At 37.4% G+C, this 16,096-nt stretch overlaps 1 pseudogene; it reads right to left on the reverse strand.

The window, feature by feature from the left end:
• LOC102864778 overlaps positions 1–11,434 on the reverse strand; it is a 78,744-nt pseudogene extending 67,310 nt beyond the window's left edge.
• Between the last annotated feature and the right edge of the window lie 4,662 nt (positions 11,435–16,096).

Here is a 16,096-nt window from a genome sequence, read left to right on the forward strand (position 1 = left end):
TATCTATCTATCTATCTATCTATCTATCTATCTATCTATCTATCTACCTAGTGTAGGAAGTTCTGGTGGCTTAGTGGATAAAGAGTTGTGTTGCCCAAGCAAAGATGGGCAGTTTGAAGCCACTGCTCCTGGTGAAGGATGGGCATTTTTCTCCAGTGCAGTTTACAGTCTTTGAAAACCTTCTGGAGGGTCAGCTATGAGTCTATTCCAACTCAACAGCAGTAAATAAGTTGTTGTTGTTAGGTGTCACCAAATGCAGTCTGACTCATCATGACCATATGAACAACAGATTGAACCCTGTGGTATCCTCTGCCATCCTCACATGTTCTGACACACCACATTCCATTGCAGCAGTCACTGTGTTAGTCCATCTGGTTGAGGATCTTCCTGTCTTTCACTAATCCTTAACCTTTCCAAGGATGATGTTCATCTCAAGGAATAGCTTCTCCCAGCAACATGCCCAAAGTATGTGAGACAAAGCTTTATCATCTTTGCCTCCAAGGGGCACCCTATCTAGGAGAGGTACATAATTTTTTGTAATTACCAAAGGAAAATAAGGAAAGTGAAATTAATAAGTGTTTTTAATTGGTCTTATAAATATATAAACCCACCCCTTTTTAAAAACTAAAGAACTAAAAACTCAACTTTCAATTTTAGGTTTTAGTTTGAAGTGAGGTTCACGAAACATTTTCTGCTAAGGTTCATCTAGATAATAAATATTTGTAGTCCATATTATAGCATGAATGTAGCCTAAATAATATGTATACAAATGAGCATTCATTTGTTTCAATAATTAAGTCCCATTTGTTCCAATAATTAAGTAGGAGATAGGTTAGATTTTGCTGTGGATCATAGTTTGCATACATAGGTGTCTAAGCTTTTTAAAGGGTAAAACCTCTGGTAACAGTGATTTGTTTGATGAAGATAAAATATTTTGTAAAGTGTCTTTCATGAAAAAATTTCAAATGCAACCATATTAATGTTTAAAAATTTATAATTTGTTTCTGAATACAAATTTTAAAAAAAAGAGTCAATTACAATTTTTTTCTTCTGTTTTGATGTGTTTGCTTATTGCTATAAATTGACCTCTAATTACTATTTTCACTGTCCCAGAGGTTTTGGTAAATTGTGTTTCAGATTCATTTGTTTCAAGAAACTTTTTATATTATTATTTATTTCTTCTCTTACCCAGTTATGTTCAAGCAGGATGTCATTGATTTTCCAAATATTTGGAGTTTTTTCTCCTTTATCTTCTTGTTATTATTTCCTAATTTTATAGCATTTTGGTCTGAGAAGATGCTTGATATTATTTTTATGTTTTAAATTTATTAATGCTTGCTTTGCTACCTAAAATGTAATTATGGAGAGTCAAGGGCTTATTGCTATTATATCACTGAGTTTCTTTTGGTGGTGTTGCTGACCCATCTTGCTTTCTGTAAGAAAGACTTCCTTTAGTATTTCCTGCAATGCTGGAAATTATGAATAATCTCAGTCTCTTCTCCATCTTTATTTTCTTCATGTTCTGTAGTCCATATTGAAGACTACAGTCTTTGACCCCTTGTAGCAAATGCTTCAGGTACTACTTAGTTTCAGGAAGAAAGGTGTGCTATCTGCATAACATAAGTTGTTGATGAGTCTTTCTCCAATCCTAATGACATATTCCTCCTCATAAAATTCTGCCTCCTGAATTATTTGTTCCACATATAGACTGAAATGTTTGGAGATTAACTCTAAGTCAATTCTAACTTGAAGGTAACTCAAAAGTCCGAGTTCTACTCTACATAGAATGAATTTTGTGAAAGGTTTCTGAAAAGTCTAGAAGTTTCATAATCACTAGTCCCAGTAGCTGTCATTTTTGTTTGTTTGTTTTATTTTGTTTTGCTGTAAGAGCCGAAAATATTTTTGGTAATTAAAATTTTTTTTTAAAAAAAAAGTAAACTGAAAAAAAGGAAGTGTGGAGATAGGATGCTGCCCTGATGCACTTCTTTCCTGATTTTTGAACTATACAGTGTTTCCTTGCTCCATTTTGATGACTTCTTCCTGATCTGGGTATAGATTTCACATGAGCACAATTAAGTGTTCTGGGATTCTCATTCTGTTCAAATTTAATCACAATTTGTTGTGATCCACACAGTTAAATGCCTTGCATAGTCAATGAAACACAGACAGTACTTTGGGTACTCTCTGCTTTCAGCTAAGATTCATCTAACTTTGGTTATAATGTCCGTACTGCCACAACCTCTTCTAACCCCAGCTTGTACATCTGGCAGAGCTCTGTCAATATACAGTTTCAGTTGTTTTTGGATAATCTTCAGCAGGATCTTGCTTGTGGGTGATACTAGTAATATTGTTTGATAATTTCCACACTCTGTCAGATCACCTTTTTTAAAAAATGAGAATATATATAGATCTCTTCCAGTAAGTTGGCCAATTAATTTTCCTCCAGATTTCTTGGCACAACCTGTTTTCATAACTTATTCCAAACTTGAAAATACAAGGGCAAGCAAGAGTGTTGCTGAACCTGGAGATATATAGGTGCTTAGAAAATGGGCCAGCACATGAGGTCACGGCTATGGTGCAAAACAACTGCCAGCTCTGTCAGCAAGGGACAGAGAGGAAGCCAGAAAATACAACTCTAATCCCCTTTCTTCCCCGTTTCTGGTCTCCTAGTGCCTTCTATTTGGCAAACCCAACCAACAGCCAGAAAGATATGGAGGCTGGATATTTTCATCAGTATCCACCTCTTCAGGACACAAAGTAGGACAGAGAAGAGAGAAATGACAGGAGCAAGTGAGAATGGAAGATAATCAGATTAATGTAGGCATGAGGTTTAAAGGGGTAGCATCCACATGGAAAGAAAGATTTATCCAATTCAATTGAGTGAGACACAGTTGAAGGGTTATTGGAAGTGAATGAAGTGAGGATTACAAAGAGTGAAAAATACCAACAATTAGAAGAAATCAGAAACAGTTTTCCTGAAGGACACTTAACAATCAAAACATAACTTTCAATACTCTGGAACATATTCCCTTGAAATTCTGCTAACATTACTGACTCCACACTGGTGGTTGATAAGCCAGCTTCATTTGGGAATGAAACAAGAAATTTATGGATTAGCATCAAGACAAAACCAGCTTGCTCTTCTTCTCCTCTTATTCTTCTTCTTCTCCTCTTTCTCTTCCTCCTTCTTTTTAATAAATCTTTAAATCCTTAACACGATGGCTGTTTATTTTGAATTGAGATTAAAATAGGGTCTATTGACAGCTTGTCTATAATTGTGCTTCTCTACGGTGAGGAACCATTGTCCTCCTTGAAGGCTGCTATTTGAAAATTCAGATGTCCAAAATCAGTTGTTTCTGTTTTTCTCTGCTTTCTTCAATTTCATCCATTCTTTATAGAATAACTCCATGGACTGGAAGTATTTTAAGCAGTAGAAGAAAATTCCAGAAACAGAAAACTTATCATTTAATATCTGAGTTGGATCTTTGAGTCACCTCCCAAGAAAATTATTCCTACACAAATTTTGCTTTCAGGCCAGGCTTCTGAAGAAACCTAAACCAAGATAACATATAAGATTGATGTTGTTGTTGTTATGTGCCATTGAGTCGCTTGCGACTCATAGCGACCCGAAGTGCAACAGCCCTAGACTCCCTAGACTCTGCTCTGTCCTGTGCCAATCGCACTGTCTCCGACACTCCCATCCCTATTATCCCAGTCACTGAATCAATCCAACTCATAGAGGGCCTTCCCCTCCTGCGCCGTGCCTCCACCCTCCCAAACATGATGTCCTTCTCCAAGGACCTGTCTCTCCTCACAACATGTCCAAAGTATGTTAGACGGAGCCTCAGAACCCTTGCCTCCAAGGAGCCACCCGGTTTAACCCTTTCCAGGACGAATCTGTTTGTTTTCCTAGCAGTCCATGGTATTCTTAATACTCTTCTCCAGCACCACAGCTCAAAGGCATCAATTCTCCTTCTATCCTCCTTGGTCATTGTCAAACTCTCTGATGCATAACAAGTGATTGTGAAGACCATGGCCTGTATCAAACGCACCTTAGTCTCCAGAGAGACACCATTGCTCTTCAGTACTTTAGAGAGGTCCTCAACAGCAGACTTTCCCATGGCAATGAACCTTTTAATTTCCTGGCTACTGGTGCCAAGACTGTTGACTGCGGAGCCAAGCAAACTAAAGCTGTGTACAATCTCAATCTCTTCACCATCCACCCTGATGTTGCCAATTGGTCCAGTGGTGAGAATCTTTGTCTTCTTGACATTGAGCCTCAATCCATACTGAAGGCTGTAGTCCTTGACCCTCTGCAACAAGCGCATCAGGTCCTCCTCAGTTCCAGCAAGCAGGGTTGTGTCATCTGCATAACACAGATTGTTGATAAATCATCCACCAATCTTGACTCCACATTTCTCCTCATAGAGCCCAGCCTCCCGGATAATCTGTTCTGCATATAGGTTGAAAAGGCATGGAGATAGGATGCATCCCTGGTGTACGCCCTTCCCAATTTTGAACCATGCAGTGTTCCCTTGCTCTGTTCTGATGACTGCCTCCTGGTCCAAGTATAGGTTTCTCATTAGCATGATCAAGTGTTCTGGGATTCCCATTCTTCTCAGAGTCAGCCACAGTTTGTTATGATCCACACAGTCCAATGCCTTTAAGATTAGCTAGCTAAAATTTCATTATTATAATTCTTAATACAAAAATATCATACAAACCTATTTTTACACAAAAATATTTTTCAAAATTGACTGTTAATTTATGACACAGCAAAATTAGTAAAAAGAAACTGATGTTTAAGGAGGGGAAATAAAAGAAACTATATTGCTATAGTTTTTTTTATCCCCCCCCCCTTTAAATGTCAGTTTCTTTTCACTAGTAAATGAATTGGAAAGAACTTAACCCATGATTTAATCCTAACAAGATTTAACAGGATACAACAAGAATGGAGGTGGAGGTTATTGGGTAGGTTGGTTCCACCCAATCCAGAACAGACCTGTTAGTTCTCTTGGCAGTCCACGGTATGTTCAATATTCTTCTCTAGTACCACAATTCAAAACCAGCAAATCTTCCATCATCTTTGGTCATTGCCCAGCTCTCTAATGCATAACAAGTAATTACAAAGACCACTGTAATAATCTATCCTTGTCTAATAGCTGCTCTTGCTGGATACAGTTACACATTATGTGAATGTAGCAAGACTGAGATTTGATAGCCCACCACCACCTCTTGTTTATAAGAAAGAAACAATATACTACCAAGAAACCCATCAAGGTAAAGAGCTTCAATTATGATAGAGGAAGTTATAAGAGACAGCTATGAACCAGGGTATTTATGTGGTAGTGGTCTCATAGTTTAAACAGCCTTATGAATTAGGTCCTTCAGAACCCGATGCGAACTTTATTTCAAGTCTGGCATCTTCTCATACATTAGACTTTCTACCAGTTTCATTTAGTGCTGGGCTAGTTCCCTTCTATGGTACCACTGGCTTTTTCTTGTATCCTGTCTGTTTGACATCTTGCTGTGGACAAATAGTGCCCCTGTTTGTTGATTCCCTAAACATTTCCTTACTTTGTTTATTGGTCGCTTCGTTGGGGTGTATCAGCTAAGACCAAACAGTTTAAGTCTTACAAAGGAGCCTGGAACTCTGGAGGATGGCCTCTGTGGGGGAAGGCTGTGGCAGGCCCACAATGATCCTCTTCATGAAACATGTCCTTTCCAGGTTTTCCACCATTCTGCACACTAATAGCCTCTCACTGCTCTTCCCTTTGCTCATCAGCTACCCCATCCTCCACCCAGGCCTGACCTCTACCCCACCCCTCCCTCCCTTACCTCAATCCAAAGGTTTGCAGGTTTCTGTTGTTGTTGCTACATGCTGCCCAGTTGGAACTGACTCATAACTGACCCTCCAGCAGATTTTCATAGGCAATAAATAGCACAGGAAAAAATTACTATCTTTCTCCTGCAGAGCAACTGGTGAATTAGCACTGCTTGCTTTGGGGTTAGCAGAGTTAGCATTTTCTACCTGGAAAATAACTCTTTTTTAAAAAAAAAAAATCTAATATTCTATATTCTGAAGTATCAATTGGCTTTTTGACAGTAATTACCTGTTGAGAGCTCAGGTGGCCTAGTGGTGAGGAGCTGCACTGTCAACTTGAAGACCCATAGTTCAAGTCCACCATCTGCCTTGCAGGAGAAAGAAGGGCAATCTCCTCTCATGAAATTACTGTCTCAGAGAATCCACTACAGGATCAGCTATGGATTTTTTTCCAATTGAATGATACATAACAATAAGTTAATTATTAGTTGTAGACAGTTCCTGCTGCATAAACCCAGCCTAGGATATGTGCTATTTACTTTTTTTTGGTCACTTTATGGGAACTTTATGGGTTTCCTCCACCCCCAACCCCCCAGCTCACTCTCCTCTTATGCAAAGTATGCTGGGGAAAGAAACACATTTTCTTAAAGTTGTTCCCACTCTCACTCAAAGAAAGAGTAAATGGAGAGAAAAGGCTACCTTCAAATTCCCCTGGACAGAAAGAGCTTAAGTTGGTGCCCTTGGTCTCACACCATACCACAGACAAAGGAGGACAATAGACTTCAAAAGTGAAGACATCATCAGGTGAGACACTCTTTCCCAAAGCCAACACTTCTATTTGGAGATTCCCACCACCACAGGGCCATCCCAGGGGCCAAAGAGAACAACAGAATTTGGGACAAGGAGCTACTAGCAGGGGAGAAACTCACTTTCACAGCTGGCACACTGAGGTGCTAGAGAGAGAGCTGCCTTTAAAGCCCAGTGGACAGAAATGATTTAAGTTGGTGCCCCTGGCCTTGTACCACACCAGAGATAAACAGGTGAGACAGTCTTTCCCAGAGCCAACATTTTCAGTTGTGGGGGAGAGAAAGGCTAGTAACTCCCTTGGAAAAAGACTCCTCCATTTAGGGATCCTACAAGACCTTCCCAGGGACCAAAGAGAAGAGTAGGGAGCTACAAGCAGGGGAGAGATTCACTTTCACAGCTAGCATGCTGATGTGTGAGAGAAAGCTGCCTTCTAAGCCACCCAGATAGAAACTGCTTATGTGGAACACTGTGTCTGGCACCACTCTACCACTCTGCAGACAAAGGACAATGTAGTTTGGGAGAGTGGACTACATAAGGCAAAATTCCTCCAGGGATGCAGTGCAGACCAGAAAGAGCTTGAAGGACTTTAGGAAAGACAAGCATCCCCAAAAAAAGACTTTCAGTAGAGCAAGTGGAACACTCCATAGATTGAACATTTTAAGCTGACAACTAGTCAATAACATCAATAATAATAATAACAGCTATCAACAACATATGCAGACACACTAGAAATGACTTAATATTTACCAAGAAAAACTTCACATAATGTCAAGAAAGCAGCAAGCAGCTTCAAACATTGTGAAGAAACAAATTAAGCCGTCTCTAAAAAAAAAAAAAAAAAAGAAAGAAAGAAAAGGGTCAGCATACTGCAGACTCAATGAATCCACTAAAGTCAGAGATACAGAAGATGTATATTGATATGGAGTCATTTGAATAGTAATGAAAAAAGGTAAAAATGATAGAACAAACAACAGAAGCCAGAAACAAAACAAATGGAATACACCAGAGGTAGAGAACCAAAAGAAATATATTGATGTGGAGTTATCTGAAAAGCTACAGAAGAAGGTACAAATGATGGAAGAAACAAAAGAAGACATTAAGACAGTGAATACTCCAGAGACAGGAAGCCAGAAGAAACATATCAATATAGAAGAACTTCAACAACTGTGGAAGAAAATGTAAAAGATGGAGCAAAGAATTAAAACTAGTGATAAAGAAGTAAAATAATTTTAAAAATTCTCACAACACAGAGAGGATACATAAGTAGCATAAATGAATGAAAATATAATCCAGAATATTAAGACCAAAATGGCAAAAATGTCCAAACTGCTAGAGACTAAAAGGTAAAACAGAAAAGATGAAGAAGAGAGTCAGTGAGCTGGAAGATAAGGACCTCAATGGAAACATACTAGAATAAAAAAAATCAGAGATGAAGTATAAAGAAAATAAGGAAAACTTTAGAAACACATGCGGTGACATCAAAAGGAACAACATACGCATAATTGAAATTCCAGAACATGAGAGGAACAGAGAATTCACAAAAAAGTTTGGAAGAAGTACTAAATGGTGCTAGGTACTTTGAAGGACAGAGAAATCCACATTCAAGAGACTCACCAAATAAAATAGATCCAAAAAGAAAAATATCAAAACATATCATGGTCAAATTCTCCAAAATAAAATATATGAATAGAATATTAAAAATATCACAAAAATTTCCGAAGAGTCACTTTAAAAGGATAAACAGATTAATTTCTTATTTCTTAGCAAAAACCACATGAGCAAGAAGATAATAGGATGACACAGGAAGTTGAAAGAAAACAATTGTCAAGGATCCTATACTCAACAATGCTCTTCATCAAATATGGTGGAGGAATTAGATTATTTGCAAAAAGGCAGAATCTTAAGGAATTTGTGAAAACAAGACTAACTCTATAAAAATTTTAATTAGTCCTTCACACAGAGATTTAAAAAAAAAAAAGTGGATGGACCATTGTAATCAAAAACAACAGAAAAAGAAACACAGTAAAATGGCAATGATAAAACCTAGCCTATCAGTAGTCATACTTAATATAAATGAACTAAGTGCACCAATCAAGAGAAAAAGAGTAGCAGAATGGATAAAAAGCCAAAGCCCATCAATATGTTGCCTACAAAAAAACACATCCTAAGAAACAAGAGAAGGATGGACTCAAAATCAAAGGCTGGAAAAAAATATACTGAGCAAATGGTATGGTAATACTAATTTCTGATACAATAGACTTCCAAATGAAAGCCACTCTAAAATATACAGGGCGGTATATAATGATTAAAGTCACAAGAAATCAAAAAGACATAATCTTCCTTGGTCAATATCTATGTACCAAGTGATAGACCTGCAGAATACATAAAACAACAGTTAACAGACTTAAAGAAAGAAATAGCAATCATCACAGTAGTGGTAAGAGACTAACACACCACCATCACAAATGGATAAGGCATCTCAAAAGAAACTTAACAAAGATGCAGAAGATCTAAATTATACAATTAGCAAAACAAACCTTGTGGATATATTCAGGGAACTGCATCCAACTAAAGTCAATTTACTTTCTTCTCAAGTGGATATGGTACATTCTCCAGAATTGATCATTTATTAGGACACCTCAACAAGCGAGCAAATCTCAGCACGTTAAAAAATACTGAAATAATCCAAAGTACCTTCTCAGGCCACAATGCCATAAAACTAGAAATTAACAGTAGGAAAAATCACAAGCAAATGGATTGGGAAATTGTGGAACATTCACATGATGCAATACTACACAGTATTCAAAACATACCACACAACGTGGGAGAGACTGGAGAGTGTTATGATGCATGAACTAACTCAATCTCATTAAGTCAAATGCCATTATTGTATTGAGACATTGCCAAATTCCCCTTTGCGGGGCAAAATAGCCCTAGTTTAAAACCATTGCCTTAAGAACTCTAATACTTCCCTTGTGTTATGGACTTGTATTTATTTGAGTTTCTTGGGTCTTTGAGTTTATAGTTTTAATAACATTTTGGGGGGTTGACCATAATTTCTTCAAGTAATTTTTCTCACATCAGGGGTCACAATTAGACTTTTATTAGACTACTTGAAGTTAGAAATTACTTCACAACTCATTGATGCTCCTGGTTTTATAACCTGTCATGTTTTTTCTGGTTTGGGGTTGAGACTAGGGTGTGGCTCTTGCTTGCAACAGGGTGTCAGCTGATTGGATTTGGCCTTATATTTAAAAAGGCTTTTGGGCCCTCAGGCCTGGTTTTCGTGGATCTTCCAAATAATACAGGCTTGGAAGCAGGAGTAACACTTCCAAAAAACCTTGCCTTCAGAAACTCTATGAACTTGGAGAAAAGATAAAAGTTTTGTGTTCAAGACTTTTATTCATAGGATTGCTATGGGTCTTCTACAACTCTACAGCACTTAACAACAACAAAAATATTAATCTTTATGAGAAGCCTCAGATCAGTGTACTTCAAAATGTTTAAGCAATTCCATACTTTCTGTTAACAGCTCCATATGTGACTTAGTTTCCCAATTCATCTATGTGGGTTCAAAGATTTGCTAGAAGGTTCTCCAGGGACTCAGACCCCTCAAGGTCTCAGAATAATAATTCGTGTGGCTGTAGGTATGTAGGCAGGGGTGTTTGTAGAAACTGGTGAGCAATGGGCCAGAGTTGGATGCAGCAGGAATCAATGGCTTTCCCACTATGAAAAGTTTCCATTTCTCCACCTTGACAATGTCATTGAACTTGCCATGGATGGAATCATACTGAAACATATATGTAATGTAGTTGAGGTCAATGAAGGAGTCAGTGATAGCAACAACATCCACTTCACCAGATTTAAAAGTAGCCATGGTGACTAGGCATCCAATGCAACCAATTTTGCTTACTCCGACCTTCATCATTGTGTCTCAGGGGTGTGCCTGAGGCTGCATGAGAAGAGAGAGCTGTCTGTCAATTGACAAAGATCAATTGAGCTGGAAGTCTTCATTTTTTAAAAGTCTTTAATTCTATGCTTCTTCAGTTAATTCCTCCACCCCCTACCCCTGAACTTGAACTCTTTCCACCAAGCTTGTTTTAAAAACACTGAACTCACAAAGAGATCATCTGCTGAGAGAAGACTTTGTTAGATAGAAGCTGACTGAGCATGTTCTGGTGCATTCCATGTGATGGAGCCAGGTAGGACTTAGCATAATCATGCTTCATGAGATAAAGCTTAAAAGACCCAGTTGCTACTGAAAGTTTCCATCAGGTCATTTCCTAATTATGGAGACTCAGTGTGGATGTCAGATTAGAATTACTGTATAAAGTTTTAAAGGTGCTGGTCTTTTGGAAACAAATCACCATGCCAGTTTCCCAAACTGTTTCTATGTGTGTTTAAATTTTCATAATTTTTTTTGGTTTTTATTTTTTAAGGATTGCAGTGCAGTTTATTAACACCAGGCTTAAGTAAGACTATTTTAAAAAAAAAACATAACACATTTTTTCCAATCCATAGGTATATTTAAGAAGACATCTAACCAGATTCAGAATCACTGCTGTCTGAAGAACTTGAATCACTACTACTTTCAGATTCTGATGAGCTGCTGCTACTGCTGCTACTGCTGCTACTGCTGCTACTGCTGCTATCGCTCAACCGGGAACAGGTTCCAAGTGCCTGGGGTGCTTCAGTCTTCTTAGCCTTTGTTTGACTTTTTCCAGAATTCAAACGATTATTGACTTCTAGTAACCGCTGTTCCAACTCCTGTTTTTTCTCTGAATGAAGTTTTTCTTTGGACATTCCTGTTTTCTTAGCATTAGGTTGTCGTGGTTTTTTCCTGAGGCATGCTGCAACATATTTTTGTAGCTCTCTCAGTGTTGATGCTTTCAGTGTTTCAAAGTCTATCTCTAACTCCTCAGGACAAGAATTTCTCAGTAAAGGCTCTCTTGACTGTAGTATATGAACTATTCACCCAAGTTTATCTCCAGGAAGTTTGTTTATATCTAAACTTAACTGCCTTTTCTCATCATAATTCATAGGTTTAGCATTATTTTCATCTTCTGTTTCCAGAGCCAAAACCTGCTGTTTCCTCTTCTTTGGTTGGCTGTTATTCCTGGACTTTAGATTACTTTGTTTAAATGTATTCATTTGCTTAATCTTTTTCCTTGGATTTTCTTCAATGTCATTACACTTTTCTTTTTTGTTTTCCATTTTGGATGTCTCCTTCTCCTTCTTCTCCGCCTTATGGAGGGGTGCTTTGGACAGAACCTGCTCCTGAAGCTTTGAAATATGTTGAGCATAAATTATCATAATTTTGATTAGTAGTTGAGGATGTACCATTTTCAACAATCAGGGATGGCCTTCTTTGACAAGTATAATAATCATTTATCAAGGAAGAAAGATAGTTTTCAATTATGGAGTAACTCCTATGTGGCTGGCACAGTAATTTGTCAAGTTCAGAGTCACTATTCCCATTTTATAAAAGATAAAAGCTTAAGAATTTAAATAATGTTCCCAAAGATTCTACACTTAAAACTTAAATTTTCAAGCTCTTTACTATGTGATGACAGTGGGCTTTGTAAGATATGTATGGGATATAAGCAACTAATATGCGTAAGACAAATGGCTGAAAACCGTGCAAACAGAAATACCATGGTAGATTAGCAGGAATTGCATTGTAAATTCCTACAGGACCTGGTATAGCATGAAGGACTTCTTCTAACATGTTGTCTTTGAGAGTTGGGATATAAATAAAGAGCAAGAAATTTCTGGTTCCCTGCTTATTATGCCTGTTGACAGTACAAAGATGAGACATGATACTATCTGAGCACTTGGTGAAGACAGCACAGACCAATCATTAAGGATGTCAGAGCTTCTTCAGGAAAGGCAAGTTCTTGTCACATCTTAGTACATAAATATTATGATGTTGACAGCTCTTGGGGTCACATCAACTTTACTAAGCATCTTGTTTTCAATATCAGGATCCAGATGGTGACAATCTGTAGCCAAGACAAAGCTGGGAGGTGACTGCAGGCACAATACGGAAGTTTCAGACAGGTCAATGCATCCACATGTATATGAGATCAAGGGTTGTCATTCATGTCAATATTTAAATAAATCCCTCTATGTGCCTGACACCATTCCCAGAGAGTGAACTCTTGATTAGCAGACATTCTGTTAATCAGAATTCTCAACCAACTGTCACTCTGCATTGTTTCACAATCACAATAGAATTGATGGTTATGATGAAGATCCCATAGGGTTTCAGAAGGATTTTATAAATCTCTCAAGAATATTCAAAGTGCTTAATATTTTTTTCTGGGCTCAAATTCTTTTAAAATTGGTATTTTCAGTATAAAAATACATATAGGATTTTCAATAAGTTACTCACTGGCAGAAAAAAATTGTATAGTGGAAAGGTTTCTTTTACTTTTCTTATTGAAATGTTTAGAAATAAGCTTCAAAATTATATTTTTTTAAATTGCAATGAAATAACTGAGTTGTAATCTTCTTCATCCTCCTTGACATTGAGTTGGAAATGACTCATAGCTGACATACCAGTAGGTTTCAGGAAACTATGAATCATGTAGGATGTGCAAAGATTGCCTATCTTTCTCTTATGGAGTTGCTGATTAAGTCAAACAGTCAGAAAAGTTTGATCTTTGGGTTAACAACACAACCTACAACAGAGCAGAACATGAAAGCTTCTTAGAGTTATAATGGTGAAAGATTCCTGTTTTTTTTATTATTACTCTTTTTTGTTAATTTTTTTAAAAAATATTTATACTGGTTTACTTATAAAGTTCATATATTTTTTTTTTGGTTTTCCACACTAGATTTTTTAATGTTTTGCTTTGTTATCTTATTTGAAATGAAGCAAAGAACATTTGAAGGTCTGGAACATCTCGGCTTATAGTATTTGATAAAATGTGGTATTTAAAGAACATTTCAATGGGCCTCATATCCATCTGAGTGATTGTATGTTGTTAATACACTTGCTAGTCACTTAAAAAGTAACTTGTTATCTGTCATTCAGCATTTACAATGTTGAAAACAAAAATCTACTATTTTACTACATATTGCTTTAATGATGTGTGTCTGGCAACATCAAAGGTTGTTGGTGAGAGTAATATTGTATGCAATGTTTAAGGTTATGTGTCAATATATCTGATAGTGGCCTGGCAGTTATTAAAAGATAGAGTGATAGTAATATATTATGTAGCTTGACATAATATAATGATGCAATTATCTTTCATTTTATTTCTTTTTTTTTCACTATTATATTAGTATATTTACAAAATTGGAATATATAGTTCTTCAGGCCAAATTCTTCAAATTTCTCTCACCCCCCACACCCATCAAATTGTACAACCCCATGTCTAATCCCCACTCCCTCACACATCCTCATTTTAATTCTTACGTAAAAATTTCCTTCGTTTTCATGTAAAACCATTTTTTTTTGCATAATCACCTAGCCATTGGAAATATTTGTATTGATAGGTGAATTCTACATGAATTATAAAAAGAATCTTGATCATGATTCCTAAGATACCAAGAATGAGACCTCCCTAGCAAGTATAGTTGTTGTTGTTGTTAGGTGCCATCGTGTAGAATATGATTCATAGCAACCCTATGAACGAAAGATCTAAACTTTGTTCTATCCTGCACCACCCTCACACTTCCGGACACACAAGAATCCATGCAGCAGTCACCGTGTCAATCCACCTGGTGGAGAGTCTTCCTCTTCTTCACTGACCCTCTACCCATCCCAGCATTATATCCTTCTTCAAGGAATAGCCCCTCAAAGTAACATGCCCAAATTATGTGAGGCAAAGATTTATCATTCTTGCCTACAAAGAGCTGCACTCTCTCCAAGAAATAGCTGTTTGTTCTCTTGGCCATCAATGAGATGTTCAGTGCTCTTCTCCAACACCATAGCTCAAAGGCATCAATTCTGCAATTTTCATTGCAGTTCTCAAATGCATAGCAAGTAATTGGAAGGACCATGGCCTGAAACAGATGCACTTTAATCCTCAAACTGGTATCATTACTCCTCAATAATTTGGGGAGGTCCCTAAGTGCAGATTTTCCCAGTACAATGAATCTCCTTCTTTCCTGACTGCTGGTACCAAGGGTGTTAATTGTGGATCCAAGCAAGATGAAACTGTTGACAGTTTCAATCTTTTCTACATCCATCATGATGCTGCCTATTGGTCAAGTGGTAAAAATCTTTGTTTCCTTGACATTGAGATGCAACCCACACCGAAAGCTGTATTCCTTGATCTTCAACAAGTGATTCAAGTCCTCCTCACTTTCAGCAAGCAAGGCTGTGTCATCTGCATAACACAGGTTATTGATGAGTCCCCTCCAATTCTGATATCACACTTTTCTTACAGGTTCCAGCTTCTCAGATCATTTGTTCAACATACAGATTGATTAGGTATGGAGAAAAAAATACAACCCTGACACACTCCCTTCTCAATTTTAAACCACACAACAGCTTCTGGGTATGGGTTCCACATCTAAGTCCTCTGGGATTCCTATTCTTCTCATTGTCAGCCACAACTTGTGATAATCCACAGAGTCAAATGCCTTTGCATAGTCAATAAAGCACAAATAGACATTTTCCTACTGTTCCTTATTTTCAGCCAGGATCCATCTGGCATCAGCAATGATACCCAGGGTGCCATGACCTCTTCTAAATTGTGCTTGAAATTCTGGAAGTTCCCAATCTATATACTGCTCTGGCTGTATTTTAATGATCTTCAACAGTATTTTGCTTGAAGGTAATATTAATGATATTATTCGATAGTTTCCACATTCAGTTGGAGCACCTTTCTTGGAAATGGGAACAAATATGGACCTCTTCCAATCCATTGGGCAGAACTCTGCCCTCTAATTTTCCTGACATAGACCAGTGAACACGTCCAAGGCTGCATCTCTTAATTGAAACAAGTAAATTAGTATCCCTGGGATTGGGATTCCATGGATATCATTGCTGATGCCAGATGGATCCTGGCTGAAAATAAGGAATAGTAGGAAAATGTCTATTTGTGCTTTATTAACTATGCAAAGCCATTTGACTCTGTGGATCATCACAAGTTGTGGCTGACAATGAGAAGAATAGGAATCCCAGAGCACTTAATTTTTGCCAATGCCTTCAATGTAGCTTTTACTTCCTCCTTAATTATCATTGGCTCCTGTTGATATGGTACTTCCTGAAATTTTTTTTTTTTTGTGGTTGACTCGGTTCTGGTTTTTTTTTTTGTTTTTTTTTCTATATTTTATTAATTTTCATAAACATTTACAGAGATTTTGGGTTTCCATTCATTCATTGTTGAACTATTCTCTCTACCCTCCTCCCAGTTTGTTCTTGTTCAAATGCCACAGTGCTTGTCAAAGCCAGTTCTGATTAATCTTCTTTGTCAGTGTGTCCTTTGCCATTCCCTATCACTCCTCCCT

This window comes from Elephantulus edwardii, unplaced genomic scaffold (genome assembly GCF_000299155.1).
Source record: "Elephantulus edwardii isolate Elephantulus edwardi_28Jun2011 unplaced genomic scaffold, EleEdw1.0 scaffold00007, whole genome shotgun sequence".
Lineage (NCBI taxonomy): Eukaryota > Metazoa > Chordata > Mammalia > Macroscelidea > Macroscelididae > Elephantulus > Elephantulus edwardii.